Source organism: Podarcis bocagei, assembly GCF_964188305.1.
Source record: "Podarcis bocagei genome assembly, chromosome: 16".
Taxonomy (NCBI): Eukaryota; Metazoa; Chordata; class Lepidosauria; order Squamata; family Lacertidae; genus Podarcis; species Podarcis bocagei.
The window spans coordinates 42659277-42670302 of NC_138142.1; positions in this window are offsets into that span (position 1 = coordinate 42659277).

The following is an 11026-nucleotide window of genomic DNA, read 5'->3' on the forward strand; positions in this document are numbered from 1 at the left end:
ACAACTCCCACCATCCCTAGCTAACAGGACCAGTGGTCAGGGATGATGGGAGTTGTAGTCCCCAAACATCTGGAGGGCCGAGTTTGCCTATGCCTGCTCTAAATACCCTTTAAATGTCCTCTCTACTGAACTCTCTTCAGTCCATACCAAAAAACCCCCACTGTATCCAAAAATATCCCCAACTAGAATTAAGGCTCTGGGTCTGGCAGGAGGCTGCAGGACCCATGGGAAGGCAGCTGCTGCTGCTGCGCTACCTTGCACATCAGCTGTTAGGCGGGGAGGCTGAGCAGCCTAAACAAAGCCCCACTGCACCTCAGGTCTCTTCAGGGCTTCCTCTTCCCTCACAGACATGCTCTTTGGGCTCTGGGAAGGGTCTCCTCGTGAGGCACGAGGACTCTCCAGCTTGCTCTCTTCATTTCCGGGTATGAATTTAATTATTTCCCGGCGCTGTGCGTCTACACGGCCACATGCAGGTCAACCACCCATTTGTGAGTGGTGGGATACAGTCATACCTTGGGTTAAATATGCTTCACGTTGAGCGCTTTCAGGTTGTGCTCCACGGTGACCCGGAAGAAATGGAATGCGTTATTTCCGGGTTTCAACGCTCGCGCCTGCGCAGACGCTTAGAATGACATCATGCGCATGCACGGAAGCGACAAAATGCGACCTGTGCATGTGCAGGGGCAGTTGTGTGTTATGTTCTACTCAGGATGCGAACGGGGCTCCAGAACGGATCCCATTCGCATCCAGAGGTACCACTGTAATGTAAATCCCGTTCCTCATATCTCTCGCCTGTATGCCTCCAGACCATCTTACATTCAAATCCAGGTCTCAGTATTACGTTCTTCTTCTTTTTACTGTTCTAATATGCTTTGTTGAATTTAAATCAATACAAAAACACATACAGAAGAATTCTGCATAAAAGAGAGAGAGAGAGAAATACAACTTAATATTCCACATCACTCTTCTTGGATTCCTAACAACTTCCCGTCACCCCAACATGTATCTGCAACTTATTCTATCAAGCGCACTGTTTGTGTCTATTTTCCTTTTGTTATATTTCACCAATATTGTATTTTCTCATACCTATCCATCCTACTGCAGAAGTCATTCAAAGGCTGCCACAGACGTAAAGTTATTACAATAATCCTTTAAATATCTTCTATACATATAGGTAAAGGTAAAGGGACCCCTGACCATTAGGTCCAGTCGTAGCCGACTCTGGGGTTGTGGCCCTCATCTTGCTTTATTGGCCGAGGGAGCCAGCGTACAGCTTCCGGGTCATGTGGCCAGCAGGACTAAGCCGCTTCTGGCGAACCAGAGCAGCGCACGGAAACGCCGTTTACCTTCCCGCTAGAGCGGTACCTATTTATCTACTTACACTTTGACGTGCTTTCAAACTGCTAGGTTGGCAGGAGCAGGGACTGAGCAACGGGAGCTCACCCCGTTGCGGGGATTCGAACCGCCGACCTTCTGATCAGCAAGCCCTAGGCTCTGTGGTTTAACCCACAGTGCCACCTGCGTCCCATTTCTATACATATGTTCTATACATATCCCATTTCCTAATAAATGTCTGATCAGAGCGACCCCTCAGTTTTTCTGTTAATTTAGCCAACTCGGCATATTCCAGCAGTTTATTTTGATACTCCAGCTTGGAAGGTATTTTCTCTCCCTTCCAATTCGTGGCAATTAATATTCTTGCCGCTACCGTAGCGTACAAGAATATTTCTCTCACGCCTTTAGGTGTATCTGGGCCTAATCTCCCCAGAAGAAAAGCCTCCGGTTTCTTTGCAAAAGATACCTTAATCTTTCTTTTGAGTTCATTATAAATAACATCCCAATATTCATTTAGTTTCTTACAGGTACATATGTAGCGTTGAGCCTTCCACTTCCCCACACCTCCAACATTTACTTGAAACATTCTTATACATTTTAGATTATTTTAGTAGTGTCAGGTACCATCGGAATTGCATCTTTATAAAGTTTTCTTTTAAAGTATAACAAGCTGTAAATTTCATATTAACCTTCCATAAGTAAATAGTATTACATTCTTGTTAATAACAAACATGGGTTAATTTTGTGTGTGTGCGTGTGTTTAAAAAACAAATAAAACACTGTTAAGAAAACCATTGCAGCTTTTTCAAGAATAGTTAAATCTCTTTCAGAATTTGCAGCATGGAGCTTTGCATTTTTAATTTTTTAATTCTTTATTGATTAAAAATGTACGTATCTATACAAACATTATATGCTATCTCTTTACATATGAAGAAAACAAATATTATGTAGAGAATAGGAAATTTCTAAAGGAACGAAAAAGAGGAAAAGGAAAAATATAAAGAAATAACAAATATACAAAGTAAAAAAAATCAAAAGAGGAAAAGAAAAGACAAGACAACATTATTTACACAATAAAAGTGTTCATCGACACAATCCTTCCTATCCTCATTATACTATAATATAAACATTATTTTTAAACACAGATTTGCAAGCCCGCTTCATATTAAGCGCCAACAAATTCAATCATGCTTACACCCAGATACTCGTAGTTAGGACTCGAGTCTTAGAATTATTATTATTATTATTATTATTATTATTATTATTATTATTATTATTATTTACTGAATTTATATACAGTGGTACCTCGGGTTACATATGCTTCAGGTTACATACGCTTCAGGTTCCACTAACCCAGAAATAGTGCTTCAGGTTAAGAACTTTGCTTCAGGATGAGAACAGAAATCATGCTCCAGTGGCACAGCGGCAGCAGGAGGCCCCATTAGCTAAAGTGGTGCTTCAGTTTAATAACAGTTTCAGTTTAAGTACAGACCTCCGGAACGAATTAAGTACTTAACCCGAGGTACCACTGTACATCTCTATACCTTGGCGGTTCACATAGAAGATCAACATAAAAACCACAATATATATAATCAAAATAAAAACAACAACCCAATAACACACACTCTCCCCCCAAAAGGGTATAGGATGTCAATCAGATCACCAAAGACCTGGTTAAAAAGGAAAGTTTTTGCTTGGCGCCTAAGGTGTATAATGAAGGCGTATAATGAATATAACACATCATAAAGGTGTATAACGAACGTTGACTTTTTCACAGTGGTATTTGCCGAGCCCCTTCAGTTTGTGGTCTCCACATGAACCCATAAAGGTGGATAATCCCAACCAATCAAGATCACATAACGAGCAGGATGATGCCCACGACACCCCGGTGTTTGAAATGATTGGATGGTTCCATTACATCACAATATGCTCTCCAACAAGAACAGACTCACAACGTCCACCCCGTTGCGTTGTGAAAGATCACCACCTGGTGGCTCCTATGGTGGAATACAGTATTCTTAAAAAACAAAACAAAACCGTAAATTAAGCTCATTGGCTGGTCTTTAATTGCTCGATAAAATTCTCCGAGAACGAGTTGCATTACAGTGGTACCTCTGGTTACGAACTTAATTCATTCCGGAGGTCTGTTCTTAACCAGAAACTGTTCTTAACCTGAGGTACCATTTTAGCTAATGGGGCTTCCTGCTGCTGCCGGAGCACGATTTCTGTTCTCATCCTGAAGCAAAGCTCTTAACCCGAGGTACCATTTCTGGGTTAGCAGAGTCCGTAACCTGAAGCGTTTGTAACCTGAGGTACCACTGTATTATCATTCATTATTAGTGGTAATATAATTACTTACCCGCCCTTCACCCTAAGACCCCAGGTCTTGCAAGATGGTTGGCCATCCGAGACAATGGAGGAGCGGCTCTCTGGAGGTGAAGTCAAACTGCTGGAAGGTTGCAGCGCCTGCTTTGGTTGTAGGGACCGATATGGGAGAGACATGTTTTGTTGCAGCTGGGGCAGATGAAGGCGTCTAGTCGTGCTGCTGCTGATATTTAAAATTGTTTAAAACAACCTACGCAACACATAGGTTAGGTAAGGCTGAGAAGCCATGAGCATTTCCAAAACACCAAAAGTGCTTTACAAACATGCAGATGTAATGCGTCCACATTGTTATAGAAAAATAGGAAAATAATGTAAAGACTGAGCACAAATTGGATATGCATCCTTCAGTTCAGGTTAGGAAGTAGAAATTCTAGCTGGGGCAGTTCAATTCTTTTTTTAAAAAATATTGAAGATTCTCATGAAATACACCCCTCCCCCACCAAATCACATCTAACAATATATTTACAAAATAAATTCCCACTGTCTCCCCCCGTATGACTTCCCTCAACTTCCGTTTCTGGTTTTGAAGAAAAAAAAGGAAAACCCAATAAAAATTTTATATAAAAAGACAAGACTCTCATGAAATACAAAAGAACGTGCAATGTCTTTATTTTTTGGGGTACAGATTATGAAGTCTTTGTGTTATATTCAGTGTAACAAACTATGGTACCCGGAGGTAGGGGGAGAGATTAGAGGGGGAGAGGGTGGGTGATAAACTTAAACACTTTTTTCCCCCTTTTCATTATTCCAACTTCGCATAGGTGCAAGGTTTCTGACTTAGGGTTACCAGACATCCCCGGTTCCCGGGGGCAGTCCCCGGATTTGCAAATCTGTCCCCGGGAAACGTGGCAGCGGCAGCCTCAGCAGCCCGGAGCCAGCCTGGTAGCGCACTTGGCTGTGGCCAGCTTCAGGAGCTGCTCTCTGCCGTGGCGCCCACCATTTTTCCTGCGCCACAGGAGTGAGCGGCACCTGGAGCCAGCCAGAGCCAACTGCGCGACCAGGCTGGCTCCGGGCTGCTGACTGCCGCTGCCACTGCTGAAGGAAAACCAGGGACGTCCAGTGGTGCAGATCACCTTCCCCCTTCCCTTTGACAGATCGGGGGAGGCTCGGGAGTCATAGATTCATAGAATAGAATCATAGAATCCTAGAGTTGGAAGAGACCCCAAGGGCCATCGAGTCCAACCCCCTGCCAAGCAGGAAACACCATCAGAGCACTCCTGACATATGGTTGTCAAGCCTCTGCTTAAAGACCTCCAAAGAAGGAGACTCCACCACACTCCTTGGCAGCAAATTCCACTGTCAAACAGCTCTTACTGTCAGGAAGTTCTTCCTAATGTTTAGGTGGAATCTTCTTTCTTGTAGCTTGGATCCATTGCTCCGTGTCCGCTTCTCTGGAGCAGCAGAAAACAACCTTTCTCCCTCCTCTATGTGACATCCTTTTATATATTTGAACATGGCTATCATATCACCCCTTAACCTCCTCTTCTCCAGGCTAAACATGCCCAGCTCCCTTAGCCGTTCCTCATAAGGCATCGTTTCCAGGCCTTTGACCATTTTGGTCGCCCTCCTCTGGACACGTTCCAGTTTGCATGTGGGCCCAGTTTTTTTAAAAAAACTCTGCGCATTTATGTTTCACAGGGTGTCAAAGAAGCGCTTTGCACCTTGCCTGGCAGAGAAACCTCCTGCCTTGCGCCCCTCTTGGGCAACAGCCGCCCGCCCGTGACTCCTGAGCCTCCCCCAATCTGTCAAAACAAAGAGGGAAGGGGGCAGGAGATCAGCAACCCTCAGGAGTCATGGGTGGGTGGCGTGCCATTACCCAGTTTTTTAAAAACTCTGCGCACAGGGTGCGAAAGAAGGGCTTTGCACCTTTATACAATATGCATGTGTGCTTGGGCCCAGGGTCTTTTGCCTCACCATCCCCACTACTGGCTCCCTGTTGCTACTCAGCTTTTTAAAAAAGTGTCCCCGGATTCATTGAAAAAAAATCTGTAACCATATTCTGACCGGCTGACTGCAAGCTTTATTCATTTCATGACATTCCATTTCCTGATCATTCGATCATTTATTTAAAACAAACAAACAGCAGGCGTCACAAGAAAACGTATGCATGTGCTAACACACATATATAAAATGTTGGTCCATCTTGCTTGGCGTTTTCTACAGTGACTGAAGGGAAACAGGCGAGGCGAATTGAAATCCTGCCCTGGTTGCAAGCCCTGTATAGAATAAAAGAATCATAGAGTCGTAGAGTTGGAAGGTGGCTGGGGAAACTCAGCCAGATGAACGGGATATAAGAAATAAATTATTATTATTATTATTATTATTATTATTATTATTATTATTATTATTATTATTATTATTACACCAAGGGTTATCTATCCTAACCCTCGGCAATGCAGGAACCACGGTCAAAGAATTCCTGATAGATGGCCACCCAACCCATTTAAAACCTTGTTGCTCCAACCCCTTGTGTCAGGGGTTCAGGAGCAGAGGCAAGGGCAAGGGAGGAAACAGAGAGCGAGGGGGAGGAGGCAGAAGAAAAGATGAGTGATGACGACGACCCGAGATCTCCGAGTCTTTCCAGTGAATCAGAAGATTCACAGAAAGGAGCACCAGTGGCCAGGGCAAGGGGGGAGCCTAGGGGGACACCCCAGGAAGATAGAGCCAGAGGGGACTCAGAGGAGAGCAGTTGGAAATCGGGACCAGCGTCACCGCCAGAGAGCAGGGAAGAGGAAGGGCGCCAGGGATCAAGCGCTGGCAGCTCGCAACAGGGGGGAGGGCACGAGTCAGGAGTGGCCACACCTCCATCGGGGAGCGAAGAAACGGTCAGACGGAAAGTGGAAGGTTGGGCGCGCGCGCCAAGTTCAAATGCACAGGAAAGTGACGCAGTAGGCAGCCAGGAAAGGGAGCCAGGTCCTAAAGCCCGGCGCAAGGAGACAGGGAGTTCCGGGGGGTCGGCGTCAGAGGAATCCCGGAGGGAGGAGACCCCGGGGGGCAGAGGGACCCAGAGGAGAACAGTCAGGCGGAAAAGGTGGAGCAGGGCTAGGATATTAAGTTGGTGCACAAGGGGCGGAGACTCAGACGGGACTTCGCCGATCTAGCCATTAGACGTAGAGTTGCACGCAGCAGCTTGAGAATGGAAACTGTAACTCAATAAAGACTTTTACTTAATGACCGCTGGCTAGCGTGATCCTCTGTGAGCTAGGATCTGGAAGCAGCTCTGACACCTTGATATATATATTTTTCTGAAGAAGCCTTCTCTGTCTTGCACTGCACCAACTCGCCAGAAGATGGCAAGAAGGACTGCTTTATTTCCCCTTCTTTCTACATGGGCAGGTGTATTAAGAAATCACTGCAGGGAGAAATCCCAATGAAAGAACAGTGTCAAGAAAAATTGATGAGTTATGCAGAATTGGCTAAATTCTGCGTACAAATTGCGTGATAAGGACAACTGTGACTTTAATGAAGAATGGGAACTTTTTACAAATTATCTAAAAAGACAACAATATGAACTGGACTCCTTCGCAGGTTTTGAATAAACATACAGTGGCGAAGCGTGGGGGGTGCAGGGGGGGCCGGCCGCACCGGGCACAACATCTGGGGGTTAGGGTTAGGGGGCGCAAATCCACGGGCTAGGGGGCGCAAACTACTTGCCTTGCCCCGGGTGCTGACAACCCACGCTACGCCACTGTAAACATACACAAATTTATTGGTTGATTACATGATAGACAAGGTAAGGATGTGTATATCTGTGGAGAGTGTATTAACTTATGGTCTGTGCATGTGGTTTGGGAGCTGCACGGCCAGGGGAAAAACAATGCTGTCCAGGGTTGTAAAGACTGCGGAGAGAATAATTGGGTGCCCTCTTCCCACCTTGGATCAAATCTATGCTTCCAGGCACCATAAAAAAGCTGCAGAGATAGCGCAGGATAATGCGCACCCCGGAAATGATCTCTTTCAGCTTCTGCCTTCTGGAAGAAGGTCCAGGGTTATAAAGACCAGGACTAGCCACCTGAGAAACAGTTTCTATCCAAATGCAATTTTGGTTTTAAATGCAGTGTAAGGAGTCTCTATAGTATATTGTATTTTAAAATGGGGTTTCAGAGTTTTTAGGGGTTTGGGAATGTCTGATGTAGATTTTTCAATTTCATTGTTCTGTATGGGACAATGACAATAAAGATATCGTATATTGTAAATTTCATAACATGCAGAGAACAATATGTGCAGAGAAATCAGAGAGAGGAACTGAGGGATGTCCTGGGGGGGGGGGGTTGAAGGGGTGGGTGGGGAAAAAGGGGGGAAATAACATATGTGTTTATATGGACTGACAATTTGTTATGCTGGAATTGTTTAATAAAAATATTTTAAAAAGAAAAAAAGAAATCACTGCAGGGAGTCATTATGGTGGCTTTTGAGGCGACCAGTGCAGCTGGTAGAAGAGGGTTGTTCTTCAGCGTCTGGTCTGGACATCATTGAAGTCTCATATATGAATCCAACAGAGCACCATTTGGCTGTCTTAACCAGCGTTGGCCAAGATGCTGTCCTCCAAATGTCGTTGGTCTCCAGCTGCAATTGTCTCTGACCATTGGCTTGCAGGTAAAGGTAAAGGGTAAAGGGACCCCTGACCATTAGGTCCAGTTGTGACCGACTCTGGGGTTGTGGCGTTCATCTCGCTTTATTGGCCGAGGGAGCCGGCGTACAGCTTCCAGGTCATGTGGCCAGCATGACTAAGCCGCTTCTGGTGAACCAGAGCAGCGCACGAAACGCCATTTCCCTTCCCGCCGGAGTGGTACCTGTTTATCTACTTGCACTTTGACGTGCTTTCAAACTGCTAGGTTGGCAGGAGCAGGGACCGAGCAATGGGAGCTCACCCCGTCACAGGGATTCGAACCGCCGACCTTCTGATCGGCAAGTCCTAGGCTCTGTGGTTTAACCCACAGTGCCACCCGCGTGCCATGTCCAGGCTTGCAGACACTCCTGGATTAAATTTATGTCAAGTGCACTGGTGGAATTATCCATAGCAGCAAACAATAAGCATATATAAAATGACCCATCAATACAGGACCATTCTGTCAAGCAGCCTGTTCTGTGAGTGGCCAGTCAGATACAAACAGGACCTGGGTACAACAGCCCATGCCCTATTTGTGATTCCCAGCAATGGATATTCAGAGGAATGTTGCCTTCAACAGAGGAGGGAGAGCAACATGTTTGATATCTTTTCTGCCCTATCTAGGTGTCTGCATGTGAAAAGAGACTTGGAAAGAGAGAGGGGGGCCACGGGGAGCTAGGTTTTAGCCCTAAAAGCAGTGTAATAATAATAATAATAAGGGCAGATCAGAAGGTCGGCGGTTCAAATCCCCGTGACGGGGTGAGCTCCCGTTGCTCGGTCACTGCTGAGGCGGTCCCGTAAATATGAGGGCCCTAAGCCACAAAGGGCTTTAAACTGTAGGTACCCATGAGATCCTTTTCAGCTCCATGATCCTATGAAAAAAAATGTGGGACTGTGCATTTCTTCCCACTAATGTGGAGGATAAATTACTGTCTTAATGAGAGATCCTATACTAGTGAAAACAAAACCAGGACACAGGTCATATGATGCACATTTTGTTTAATGATCTAGAAGGCATATACAGATAGTGTCAGAGACATAAAGGAAAATCAAGAAGTAACCATGGTTTGCATTTGAAGAAGAACAGAGCAGACACTCAAGATTGGGAAAAAATGGAGCATAGACGTGATAAGTAAGTGTGGAGACCTGGATTTCAGATGTATTCAGAGCGGCCACGATCAACCTCATCCGGAGATCGTGTGCGCTCGTCGTTTCTGAGAACCAGGCTCAGAAGCTCAGCTGCAGAACTTTTGTCCAAAGTCCATTGCTGGGTCATTTCTTGGGTTTCTAGGGGGTCCGTCTGGCCTTGGTCTGGGCAGGATCTCACCACCCCCAGCAGCCAGAACGGCACCCACGGCCACCCCAGCCCCCAGAACCACCCCAGCTGCCATAGCCACGGCCACCCCAGCTGCCATAGCCACCATAGCCGCCAGAACATCCACGGCCACCCCAGCCCCCATAGCCACCACAGCTGCCATAGCCACGGCCTCCCCAGCCACCATAGCTCCCATAGCCACCATAACCGCCGTAGCTGCCATAGCCACAGCAAGGTGCATCAGTTGACACAGCGCATGAATCGTCAGCGCAGCTCATGATGGGTCCTGGGACGCAGATGCAGAAGGGGGGAGGCTGGATCCACACATGGTGCGGGGGGCATTGCGATTCGCAAGTGAAGCCGCAGTGTCCGTAGCCGAAAGTCATCTTTCTGCAATGAGTCGGGGTCTGAAAGAGCAAGCGAGGGAGTCCGGTTAACCAAAATGCAAGCAGAGACTAGACGCATGAAACTCTCAAGTCATTACTTTTCAGAATACATGAAGGAAAGCTGTAAACCCTCAATGGGTAGCAGAGTCCTACGTTTTCACTTTGTAGCAGTCGCAATGAAGTTGAAACTGGTCTAAACAATAGCTAGAATCCAAGAGTTGTAGAATTTTTTTTTCTACTCAGAGTAGGCCCACTGGGATCAATGGGAAGCAACGAGGGAAGCATTCATAGTGAGTTCTTGCACCTCTCTTTCTAGAAAAAGAGTACTGGGCTGCATCAAACTATATATCTAAATCCGAATCATACTACGTGGAACAGTCAGCTTCAGGGCCACTTAACTTGAACTGCCTTCAGTTGATTAATGTGAGCAAGACAGGAGCTCCCCAATCCCACATTTCAATTTAGGGGGCAAAAATGTTGCCTTCAAGGAAGTAGAAGAATGCAGGCTAACATTCCAATTTTGGTAGAAAAAGCAGCAGTTTATTAATCCTCCACACAGTGCAGGAATTCTGGGGGAACACACTCTGAGGTCAGGGTGTGAATAAGCAATAATGGGGGAAACGTGTGAAATCACGAAGCGAGAAGTTTCGATAATGGTGTTCTAAGCAGTCCATTAGGAAGCATGGGGTATCTGAGCACAGTATGTTTCCAAGCACAATTCAAAGTGTTGGTGCTGACACTCAAAGCCCTAAATAGCCTCAGTCCTATATACCTGAAGGAGCGTCTCCACCCCCATCATTCAGCCTGGACACTGAGGTCCAGTGCCGAGGGCCTTCTGGCAGTTCCCTCACTGTGAGAAGCCAAGTTACAGGGAACCAGGCAGAGGGCCTTCTCGGTGGTGGCACCCGCCTTGTGGAACGCCCTCCCACCAGATGCTAAGGCAATAACCAACTATCTTACTTTTAAAAGACATCTGAAGGCAGCTCTGTTTAGGGA